Source organism: Chiloscyllium punctatum, chromosome 11 (assembly GCF_047496795.1).
Source record: "Chiloscyllium punctatum isolate Juve2018m chromosome 11, sChiPun1.3, whole genome shotgun sequence".
NCBI classification, from domain to species: domain Eukaryota; kingdom Metazoa; phylum Chordata; class Chondrichthyes; order Orectolobiformes; family Hemiscylliidae; genus Chiloscyllium; species Chiloscyllium punctatum.
The window spans coordinates 70,768,502-70,781,619 of NC_092749.1; the positions used below are offsets into that span (position 1 = coordinate 70,768,502).

The window sequence follows — 13,118 nt, forward strand, 5'->3', positions numbered from 1 at the left end:
CTGACAAATAATATATACTGGTCCTACTCAGGTCATACACATTAAATTGGAGGGCCAGATTGACTGGCACATTTATTTCCAGGTATTACTTCTTTTAAACATCAGAGTAAGGACAAAGCATCAATGCTTATCTCAAACTCGAGGAATGAATGAAGGTTGCCAGGTACAGAAACTTCATATGGTGTCAGGTATATGAAGCAACAGTTTTCTCATTTGGGCAGAACTCTATTAAATGTATGTTGAGTTATTGAGTGATAGAGTCATAATCATAGAGCACAGAAATAGACCCTAGTCCAATTTGTCCATGCTGACAAAGGTTCTCAACCAAAACCCATCTCATTTGCCTGCATTTGGCCCATATTTTTTAAATTTTTCCTTTTCATGTACCTGTCCACGTCTTTTAAGTGTTGTACCTGTACTTGCATCTACCACTTCCTCTGGCAGGTCATCCCATATATGAACTAGCCACTGTGTGAAAAAGTTGCTCCTGAGGTTCCTTTTAAATTTTTCCTTCTCACGTTAAAATTATGCCCTCTAGTTTTGAACTTCCTCACCAGAGGGGGGAAAAAAACCTTTGCTATACACCTTTCCTATACCACTCATGATTTTATAAATCTCTAGAAGGTCACCCCTTAAATTCCCACGCTCCAGTGCAAGTAGTCCCAAGCTTATCCAGCCTTTCCTTAAGCCCTCCAGTCCCAGTAAAATCCTTGTAAAGCTTTTCTGCTGCACATTTTCCAATTTTACATTATCCTTCCTACACAAGGGTGACCAGAACTGTACATGCTGAACTTCTGAACTGCTGTTATAACCAGAGCATTCATATGGCTGATCCAGGTTAATTTCTGGATAATGGTCCCACCCAGAATGTTGATAGTGGTGGACTCAGTGATGGTTAGATTCTGTTCTTGCAAAAGGTCATTGCCTGGCATTTGCGTGGCATGAATGTTACTTGCCCCTTGTCAGCCCAAGTCTGGATATTATTAGCTTAGCTGTGCTCATCACTTGCTGCTAATGGTGTTTGGCATGCCAAGCAGTCCTGTTTTGTAGCTCGACCATTGAATCAGGGTTGATTCCTTGGCTTAATGGTCACAGTAGAGTGGGGAACATGCAGGGCCACGAGATTTCAGATAGTGTTGGGCTGCAATTCAGCTACTGCTGATGGCCCACAGCGCCTAATGAAAGTGCTCGACCTGTTCGAAATCTGTTCCACTTATCATGGTGATAATACGATGAAGGATATTCTCGATGTGAAGATGGAACTTTTGTCTCCAATGAGGTTTGTGCAGCGCTCTCTTTTACCAACACTGTCACAGGCAGATTGCTGAAGACCGAGGTCAAGTATGTTTTTCTCACTTATTGGTTCCCTTACCCACTGCTGCACACCGGGTTCAGCATCAATATTCTTGAGAACTTAACTAGCTTGGCAAGTAATGGTGCTACTGAATCTTTTGTGGTAGAGATCTTTGAACTCCCCCATCACATTCTTTGCCCATGATACCCTCAGTATTTCCTGGATGTTAAAAATAGATGAGTACTGATTCATCAGCTGAGGGAGGGAATGGCATGTGGTAATCAGCTGGTGGTTTCCTTGCCCATGTTTGGTCTAATGCCATGACACATCATGGGGTTCAGAGTCAAAGTTGAGGATTCCTACGGCATGCTCCATGACAGCATACAGTGTGCTGTCAGCTCTACTGTGTCCTCCCCGTGAGACAGGAAACACCCAGGGACCATGATGGTCCATTTGGTCCCCATCATTCGGCAAACTAGAATATTTTGCAGAGGTGGGAGGAGGAGGGGGGGGTGGGGTGGGGTGCCTGGAGGGTGATGGTGGTCGAGGGTGCATGTGTGTGAAGGGCTGGGGGCTTTGCAAAGCAAAAGAACATGTCGGCATTGCACAGCAACTATTTTGAAAATTATACCCAGTGTAGGATAGGAAGGGACAGAGTATACATGCATTAACAAAGCAGCAAACAGGGACAAGGGGGATCCAAATAAAAAAAGCCAACAAAATGTGGCACTTTACTTAAATGCATACAGTATTGAGAATCAAATAAATTAAGTCTAATGTGTATGACTAATAGCCAATTAAAAAGACAAGGTTACAAACAGATCAAAGCTGGGAACTAAATATTCAAGACTATGTGACCTTTCTAATAGAACAGACATGAAAGTAAGGGTGGATGCAAAGTTTTGTTAGAAAGAAATGGGATAAGTACATTAGCATGAAATGATCCTGGATTACATGATGCAGAATCCACATGAGCCGAAGGCAAAAGATAATAAAAGGCAGAAGACACTGATAATCCCCCAACCGCTCTTCTATTGAACAGAGAATACATTGGGAGATAATGAGAGTACATAAAAAAGGCAGTATATTAATCATGGGTGACTTTAATTCTCATGCTATTGGGATCATCGAATTGGAGAGATAGCAATGAGTGTATTTGGATAATTTCCTAAAATAATGTGATCTGGATTAACCAGAGATTAGGCTATTTTGGATCGGGTAATGTGTAATGAGGTAGATTTAATAAATGATCTCAGAATAAAATATCTCCTGGGGAACAGTGATCATAACACTGGAATTTAACAGTGTTGAACTTAAATAATGGTATTTACACAGAAATGAGGGCAGAGTTAGTTGGAGTGGACTGGGAAAGGAGTTTAGCAGAATAGATAGTTGGACAATGGCAGACTTTTAAAAAAAAAGTTTGTGACTCACAGCAAAGATATATCTCAGTCAGGAAGAGGATAAACTGACCATGTTTAACCAGAAAGGTTGAGGACAGTACCAAATCAAGAAAAAAAAACATACAAAGACTCGTGGCAAATGAGTATTGTGAAAGTTTTAAAAGCCAATAAAATATGACCAAAAAGTCAAAAAGGATGAAAATATGAGGATAAACTAGTTGGTAGCATAAAAATGGACAGTAGGAGCTTAGTTAAATATGTAGAAAGGAAAAGATAGGCAACTGTGAACACAGGCACCTTAGGGAAGAAGAGCCAGGGAAATAATCTAAAACTTTGCATCAGTCTTTGTGGTAGACGACATTATAACATTCTAAATGTACTAAATAATCAAACAGCTAAGTAGTGATTGTGAGGAGGAAGAAATAAGCAAAGTAACAATTGATAGGCATTCTTATTCTGCTTGAGGAATTTAAAAAACACACTACTTTCTGCAACAAGAACTCATGTTAGGGACCAAAGGATTGCAAGTAGTGGACAAACAGCTAATAATTACAAGTTAATCGACAAAATTTAACCGTTTTATCATCACACCAAAAATTCAGCAGTGCTAAAACATGGGACAGTGAAAGGAAAGCAAGTAGCTTAGGTACAGAATGGATAACTGGGAATATGCCAACATTTCTCAACGTATCTGAAGAAACAGCACTGAGGGTACAGGCAGAAATCAAAAATAAAGATGTTCCAGAGAAAGCCATGGGGTTTATTGGTTTTCATAAGGAAATTGAAGAGGAAGCTCAAAAGGAAAGACTCACAGATCAGACTGTAGTTTTAACTACAACTAAAGGACCAGGGATATACATTGCTGTAAGTGCAGAAGTAGTACTTGGAGTTAGATGACAAATTTGAAGGACAACTTAAAGGAAAGACAACCCCTTTTTCTTCAATGTAAACATGCAACGCCAAAACAATACTAAGAGATCAAGGGGCTACTTGAAGAAGTACTGAACCAAAATGGAACAGTCTTTGGTTGGCACTTCAATATTTTGAAGTCAATGTCTGACATGATAACAAGGAAAAGTCAATTTTCACAGAACAGGATTCATCAATTTTAATTCAAGAGCTTGAAATTCAGAACAGGTGGCCATTCAGAATGCAGTCTTATGTTGCGACTGTTTAATATAAAAATTTTGAAAATTGCTTCACATTGTTGGAAAAAAAAATGGCATTGCAGATGCATTGCCCCGAATGTAAAATTTTGGAATAAGTTAAAGATTTCAGAAACACTAGGTTTATAAAAGGTTGCATAAATGAGGAGGAAGAATGAATGGACACAAGTCTTGTGTGCTGTTTGCATATTTTGCAACGAAATTTAGTTTTTGAAATGGCATTTCATTTTCCTTAAATGCTGAAGCATGTAAAGACTGTCTTATTTTTCTATCTTAAATTGTGGACTGACATTGGAAAAGCACAGTTTTAAAAAGCAAGGATTGATAGAGGATTGTTGCACCTTTTGAAAGCACCTGACACTCACTGTAAACACTGTTGATACAGCTACAGTAGGAAAGGTGTGGTTCGCAGAGGATTTGGAGCTTAAGGACTGTGTGCAAATACAGCTTTGATTGATGACAAAAAACTGATTAGTCTATGACCAGTCATTGGTGACAAAAGCCTTCTGGCTATGATGGGTTCTCAGGTAGCTGGACAACCTGGGATGTGAACAAGATTAGGAGACACCTCCAGACCTCCACCAACTCAGGATTTCTCTCTTTAGTAAAATCTATTTTAAGCCTGAAGAAAATAGTTTTCTTCTTCTGCCATTGCTGTAAGCTGTAACTTTTAATTGTAAGTCAGAGAAATTTTATAAGTATGAACTGGTCCCCAGTGCAAATTAGTGAAACCTTCAGAAAAGGAAGACCGATAAGCAATGTTTTGACCAGTCCAAGAGTTACAAGAGTCATCTCAGCAACCTTGTGAACAAGAACTACTGAGTCTTACACACACACAAGAGCTGGAGTTATAGATGGATTGTGTTTGAGAGAGAAGAGGGGTTTTAGGGGAATTAGAGTTTTCATTAGTAGAGTTATATGCCAAAGGTTCATAATTGTTTATTAATAGCTAAATTCTAATTACTTGCAATAAATAGCAATTTTTGTTAAGTTTAGAAGCTTGGTCTGTGCTTTCTGTAATCCAGGTCTAAGATAAGTGAACTGGGGGAGTTCTATATACTTATTAATATCTTTAACTTTTGTGATGACTCAGAGAAGAATAGGTCCTGATTTCTAGTATACTACCCAAATGAGGAGTGACAATGTGCAGAGTGTGGATTTATTGCTAAGAGTTCAGTTACAGTAATATTTGGAATAAAAATACAAGTGGAATGTGATCTGTGGAAACCACCCAATAGTCAATTTAATTAAAAATTCTGACTCCAGACGTGAGTGCATCCAGACAAAAAAGGCCTTAAATTAGTGGTTAAAGATGAAATATTCTGAATCTCTTGTGACAAAGAATCATATGCAGGTTAGGTGGATTAGTCATGGGGAATGTAGGGTTACAGGGATAAGTGAGACAGTCAGTTTGGGTGGGCTGTTCTTCGGCGGCTCAATGTGGACTTGATGGCCTGAATGGCCTGCTTTCACACTGTAGGGATTCTATGAAAACAAAATAGCAATAAAGCAGCATCATGATACGTTATAAGTTAACATATCATGATAATGCATATGAAAATCTAATTTTAAAATACAATAGGACAATGTTATTAGACACACTCATGTAGATTTCACCCCTCCCCCAACTCTGTGATGTCAGAAGACTTGGTGTAACACTTCTCGTCCCACCACTGTAAGCAGCTAATCTCCCCACAATGAACCCTGTTCCCAAATAACCTCCTCCACACACATTCACTTATACCCTCTCTTCCCCATCCATTCACTTATGCTCTCTGATGCCCACTCATACTTAACTACATCTACTTAGCTATCCATTCATTAATGCTCATCCTCTTGTGGGACTACTTGGAATCAGGGGACTGGTCCATATTTAAGAATTCAAGAGCCAACCTAGATGGGTATGTCACCACCGTCATGGACTTCATTCGCAAGCATGTAAAGGACTGTGAGCCAAAGAAGTCAATCCATTAGTTCCCCAAATAGAAACCATGGATGAACTGGGAAATCCAGAGCCTACTGAAGAACAGGCGTACAATATCAAAGTCAGACAACCCTGATATTTACAGAAAATCCAAATACGACCTCAGTAAGGCCATTAGAGATCTCAAGAGGCAAACTAAGTTAGAGACGCACACTGATCATATGGACACCTACCAAGAATGGCAAAGCCTACATGACATAACAGGCTACAAAATGAAGCAGAACAGAACAAAAATACATCTCTCTGATGTACTGAGTGTATTTTATGCTCGGTTCGAACAGGTGGTCAGTGAAACGATGTCACCTGCTCCAACAGCCTTGGATGCACCCGTTCCCTCAGTCACTGCTGCAGATGTCAGATTGGTCTTCACGAGAGTGATCCCACAGAAAGCAACTGGTCCAGATGGAGTCCGCTGCTGTGCATTCAGATCCTGTGTGGACCAGTTGGTGTGAGTATTCATTGTAAGAATGGTACATTTTAGGATACGTTTTAGCTTGCTTGAAACTGATATGTTAAACAAAATGGTGTCGGGGCAGAGTGTGGTTAGCTTGGACATGGCCTAGTGTAAACTAGGAAAACAAAGAAACTACTATGAACAGCAAGATAACGAGTGACAAAAGGCTTGCCCAACATGTCACAGCAGTAGCCTGCCCTAACATGTCCCAGCAGTAACTGAATTGGGGGCAGTTGTGCGCGAAACTGCAGGAAATGCCTCTTTTTTTAAGAGGTGTAAAAAGTCTTGGTTTGTGTAATTACCCGGGAGAGCGCTTGCAGCACTGCCTACTGTGTAAGCACACATCCGGGATTGCTGGGCTCCCCCGCCATGTGGTGAGAAGCAATCAATAAAGGACCTTTAATACTTTAATATTTTTCTTGTTCTCTTGTAATTAGTAGGAAAGCCAAGTGAGCTTTAACACACTGACATCTTTAACCTCTCCTTGCTACAATCTGAAGTCCCTCCCGACACTAAAGAAAACACATGCAATATCCATTGCCTGGTGGCTCTGACCTCCATAATTATGAAATGCTTAGAGAGGTTAGTCATGGCTCATATCAACTCTAGCCTCCAACCTGCCCCAAACCCTTGCAATTTCCCAACCAGCGCAATAGGACCACAAGCAGACACCATCTTCCTAGCCCTAAACGTCCTAGCCCGACAGAAATTTACCTGCCTCTCCACCAAGTGTTATCTACTGTATCTGCTGCATGCGATGTAGTCTCCTCTACATTGGGGAGACAGGACACCAACTGGTGGATCGCTTCAGAGAACATCTCACACCAACCAACCCCACCGTCCCATGGTCGAACACTTCAACTCCCCCTCCCATTCTGGCAAGGACTTGCAGGTCCTGGGCCACCTCAATTGCCAAACCCATACCATCCGACGCCTGAAGGAAGAACGCCTCAACTTCCACCTTGGGGCCCTGCAACCACACAGGATCAATATGGATTTCTTCAGTTTCCTCATTTCCCCTCCCCCCACCTTATTCCAGTCCCAAGCCTCCTACTTGGCACCATCCTCCTGACCTGTCTATTATCTTTCCCATCTATCTGTTCCACCCTCCTCTCTGAGCTATCACCTTCTCCCCCACCTCCATCTACCTCTCACATTCTCAGCTGCCTTCCCCCAGACCCCACCTCCCTCCCATTTATCTCTCAGCCCCTGGCCCACAAGCCTCATTCCTGATGAAGGGCTTATACCCGAAATGTCAATTCCCTTGCTCCTCAGATGCTGCCTGACCTGCTGTGTCTTTCCAGCACCACACTCTCAACTTTCCAGCATCTGTAATCCTCACTTTCTCCTAGCCCTACACTTATCCTGGTACATCTGGATAATAAGGATATCTATGTCAGGCTTCTACTTATTGACTATAGCACAGCTTTCAGCAGTGTAATTCCAATCAAACTAATCTCTAAACTTTGAGACCTAGGTCTCTGCTGTCACTGCAACTGGATCCTCGACTTCTTGACGCACAGACCACAATCAGTGAAGATAGACAACGGCACCTCCTCCATGACAATCCTCATCACCAGCTCCCCACAAGGATGCGTACACAGCCCCCTACTCTACTCTCTCTACACTCATGACTATGTGGCCAAATTTTATTCAAATTTCAATCTACAATTTTGCCAATGACACCATCATTGTAGGTTTGATGGTGAGACAGAATACAAGAAAGAGATAGAGTGCTTGGTGATGTGATGCAAAGATAACAATCTCTCCCTCTATGTCAGCAAAACGAAAGTGCTGATCATCGACTTCAGGAAACGAGGAGGAGGGCATGCCCCTCTCTACATCAATGGAGCTGAAATGGAGACAGTCGAGAATGTCAAGTTCCTAGGAGTGATGATCACCAACAATCTGTCCTGGCTGACCCATGTTGATGTGATGCTCAAGAAGACACAACATTGCCTCTTCAGGAAGCTAAGGAAATTCGACATATCCATAAAGGGTCTCACCAACGTTTATAGGTGCACCACGGAAAACATTCTATCTGGATAACATCACGGCTTAGTACAGCAACTGCTCTGCCCAGTACTGCAAGAAACTATAGAAAGCTCAGACCATCTTGCAAGCCAACGTTCCATCCATTAACTCTATGTCCACTGCTTGATGCCTCGAAAAGGCAGCCAACATCAAAGACCCCTCCCATCCCAGTTACACACTCTTCTAACCTCTTCTGGCAGGCAGAAGATACAAAAGCCGAAACACAGGTTCCAACAGGTTCAAGAACAGCTTCTTCTCTGTGTTATTAACTTCTGAATGGACCTCTTAAATTTCAAATCTAATGTTGATCTTGCTTTTTGTGCAAGCTGTAACTTTGTATTTCTCACTCTGTTCAACCACTCTATTATCTTTGTATGTTATGATCTGACAGTACTGCACGCAAAACAAAGCTTTTCACTGTCTTTAGGTACACGTGACAATAATAAATCAAATCAAATCTTGACTGTTCCATATACCAATAATCACAAGTTGAATTAGAGAGAAAAACACTATCATGTGTTTTATTGTCCATCTACAGCATAGTGGAGATAGTGAGGACTGTAGATGCTGGCAAGTCAGAGTGGATAAAGAGTGGAACTGGAAAGAACACAGCAGGGCAAGCTGCATCAGAGAAGATGGGGAGTCAACATTTCGAGTCAGAGCCTCTTATCAGGACTGGGGAAGGGGAAGGGGGCTAATAAATAAATAAATTTTGCACACATCTACTGGTCAAACACTTTTTTCTGATGCGTCTGCACTTACTTCTTTGAATGTGAATTCCGAGCTATGCCTACCTCTACGTAGGGTATGTGCAACAGTCCCTCTTCTGTGGCTACACTGGCACCATTCCCCACCTTCTCCTCCGTTACATCAATGACTGTATTGGTGCTGCCTCGTGTTCCCAAGAGGAAATTGAACAGTTCATCCACTTCATGCACAACTTCCACCCTGACCTCAAGCTCACCTGGACATCTGACACCTCCCTCCCCTTTCCGGACGTCTCTGTCTCTACCTCCAGTAACCGACTCAACACCAACATCTATTACAAACCCACCGACTCCCACAGCTATCTTGACTATACCTCCTCCCAACCCCACCCCAACCATGCAAAAATGCGACCCCACACTCACAATTCCTCCACCTCCACTAGTGCTCCCAGGAAGAATGATTCCACTCTAGCTTATCCCAGATGTACTCCTACTTCAAGGACCATAAGTTCACCTTCCCTGTGATCAACAACACCCTCCACCACATTTCCTCCATTTCCCACACCTCTGTCCTCAAATAAGGTCCCCTCAATCACAACAAGGACAGAGTCTTCCTAGTCCTCATATTCTACCTCACTAATCTCCAAGCCCAATGCATCATCCTCTGCCACCTGCATTCTGACCCTACCACCAAAATAATATTTCCCTTCGCACCCCATCTGCTTTTCGCAGGGACTATTCCCTTCATGACTCCCTTGTTATGTCCACACTCCACACTAACCCCTCTTCCACACCTGGAACCTTCTCCTACAGCCGCAGGAGATGCAAAACCTACCCCCAAACCTCCCCTCTCACCTCCGTTCAAGGCCCAAAACACAGTCATTCCCAAATCTGGAAGAGAATCACTTACATACCTGATTTATTCCATCTGTTCCTCCTGATGTGGTCTCTACATCAGAGCCTGAGCGCAGATTTGGGAACTGGCTCAGGGAACATCTATGGTCCTATGCTCCAAACAACCACACCTTCCTGTTGCCAGCCATTTCAATTCCCCCTCTCACTCCCCCGCTGATGTGTCCACCCTGGGCCTCCTCCACCGTCAAAATCAGGCCACATGCAAATTGGAGGAAGAACAGCTTATCTTCCGCTTTGGGAGCTTACAACCATATGACCTTAACACAGAATTCACCATCTTCTCAATCTCCCCACCGCCCCCCACCTCATCCCAGACCCAGCCCTCCATCTCCACCCTGCCACCTGAACCTGACCCAACCAGTCCACCTTCCTTCCCACCTATCCACTCCACCCTTCCCATGACCAATCAATGCCACCTCCTACCTGCATCCACCTATTGCCATCCCAGTCACCTTTTCCCCAGCCCCACTGCCCCCCCTCATTTATTTCTCAGCCCCCTTCCCCTCTCCCAGTCCTGATGAAAGGCTCCAGCCTGAAACATTGACTCCTCTTCTCCTCTGATGCTGCTTGACCTGTTGTTCTTTTTCTACAATATAGAAGAAATACCAGTTTCTACCTTTTCGTCTCCAGAAGCAATCCTCACTGGGGAAGAATTCAACTCTTCTTTTGTAAGTAAACTCACCATGAAATTAATTATCCACCTTATCAACCAGTTACAAATTACAAAGGGTAATGTAAAGAACTCAGTCCTTTATGTTTGAAAACCTACCATTCAAACACACAATTAAACAGAAGTCCACAAGATGCATTCAACCCATCAAGTCTGCTCTACCATTCAATGAGATCTTGGCTGATCTGATGATCCTCAAATCCAGTTTCTTGCCTTTTCTGAATAACTCTTGATTCCCTTACTGGTTGAAAATGTCTGTTGCAGCCTTGGATATATTTACAGACCCTGCCTATAAAGCCTATGCCCTTTTTTCTCCCCACCTCTAAATTGCCCATGTTTCCAATTAATAACTAATTTACATGCAGACCCTTTAAGGGGTAGTGCAATGACATGAAAGGTGAGAGAAAGGTAGGAAGAGAGGGACAGGATTAAATCGAAATGGGAGTCACATGGGGAGGATACGGCATTCCATCCCTGTAAGTGCCACCTCTCTCTAAGGACATTGAGAATATTAGTGGACACCACATGTTGCCTCTCCAAAGACACCTGTACTCAATTGTAGTTGCGGAAGAGGGTCAGGCAGTCGAGAACTATGACCCCTCTCTACAGTCCACTGCCTGAACCTGTTAATGGTCAGGAGTTGACCCATGAAGAGGTGCTCAGAGTTGCTCGGCCCCTCAGATCTCAGTCCTTTTTCTCTCTTCTTAGAACTCAGTCCTTAAATACAAAGTTCATGCGCATCAACTGCTCCCAGTCAACTGGAGCTAATCTGTGTGAGTGAACCTGCAGGTCCAACTCTGCCAACTCCTACACAGTGATCTCTATGTACTCATGTTCTCACATCCCCACTCAACTCTTCACTCACTCAAACCCTCCATTCCTACTCAGCTCCCCATTCACTTATGAGCTCTCTCCTATTCGGATTCCTAAACATTCACTCATGTCGTCGCATCATCACTCAGCTTTTCATTTACTTCAGCCTTCCATTCCTACTCAGCTTCCTTTACTCTCATTTGTGCCATTCTAATTCCACTCAACTTGCACTCACTCACATGGCCTCTAATGCCCTCACTTACTTAACCCCTTTTTGTTCTCTTCTTTCTTCTCTACCTTGGATTCTCCATTACACATGGGTGCGAAGAATTAGACTGAAGAGCCGTAGCTGTAAGGGATTAAAGCTCAAACTCTGGGTGTCAGCCACACCTTGCTCTTCCTTCACCTTGAATGGTCACCCACTGCTGGCCCCACTCCCCCCTGCTATCAACACTACGATGTTACTCAGCCACCACCACTAGCCAGCTTCCCGTTCTCCACCCCACATCCACTTATCCCAATCTAATCAGCATTGACTCCAGTGACAAAGGCAGCTTAAGGTGGATCAAAGTGCTATGCAGGCCATATATTGGAGCAGCAGCTTTGTGAAGAGTAGTCTTTGCTATTTCCAAATGTAGCAAGTCAGCACAATTAACAGAAAGGAACTGAGTTTTAGCTCCCTAGGCCAAGCAGAGAATAATTTGAGAATTTTATGTGCCTCTAAACTTGAGATTATTCTGAAGGACTTTTTTGAGCTACATAATACCAGCATATTTTGTTGAATATAGGCCAATAATTGACAATGTAAGGTGTTTAATTCATTGTGAACACAAAAATAATATTTTATTACAATGTTAAAATGAATTAATTTGAGTGAGGGAAACCTTGATAAAATCTTGAAACTATAGACAAAGCCCATCAATATTGTAAACATAGATGAGACAAAGTCATTCTAGGATCAATGGTCGACAATTCTGTTTGGATTTGAGGAAACCAGTGACAGAGTTAGAAATGTAGGTCTCTTTAAGGCTTGAACAGTTCCAAAGTTGATTGAGAGATATGTTTAAGAGCTGAGTTGGCCCTGCTCCTTGATGTTCTGCATTGCCCTTAATGGACTATGCATGTAATTAATTGGTAAATACAAGTGATTTAATGATGGTGATTAATAGGTAAAAAAAATACTATGGGTGATAGGAAAGAAACCACAATTGTATAAGAACACTTCTGGATGTAAAAAAAGTCTCATAGTAGGAAAAAAAACACTCAGATGGTGTGTAAAAGCATCTCTAGATAGAAAAAAATACAACTGAGTTGGGTTTAGTTTGTGGCACAATAATAGTGTTCGACTCCTCAGCTATAAGGTCTGAGTTCAAGACTCACCTTTGAACTGGTTGATTTAATAAAGGCTGTGTTCTTGCCCATGTTGGGCATTACCAGTTATATTATTATTTGTTTAATTAGCTATTTGATGATTTGGTGGACAGTCTTTTAATTTAAGAAAATGAGCTGGGTTTACTGCTCCTGGTAAGCAATGCTTGCAATTTGTTAAAATATTCAAGTGGGTGATTTGGTGGCGTGGCTTCCGAAATTTTGATTTTTACAAAGAGCTGAGTTCTGAGGGGCTCATAAGTATAAAAACCAAGTCCACGCCCCTATGAAGTGTGGCTGTTATTTATTT

The 13,118-nt window shown here is 42.3% G+C and overlaps 1 protein-coding gene across 6 annotated transcripts in view; it reads right to left on the reverse strand.

Moving 5' to 3' along the window:
- pde10a (phosphodiesterase 10A) overlaps nucleotides 1–13,118 on the reverse strand; it is a 452,977-nt gene that overhangs the window by 24,085 nt on the left and 415,774 nt on the right. The gene's annotated exons all lie outside the window — the stretch shown is intronic.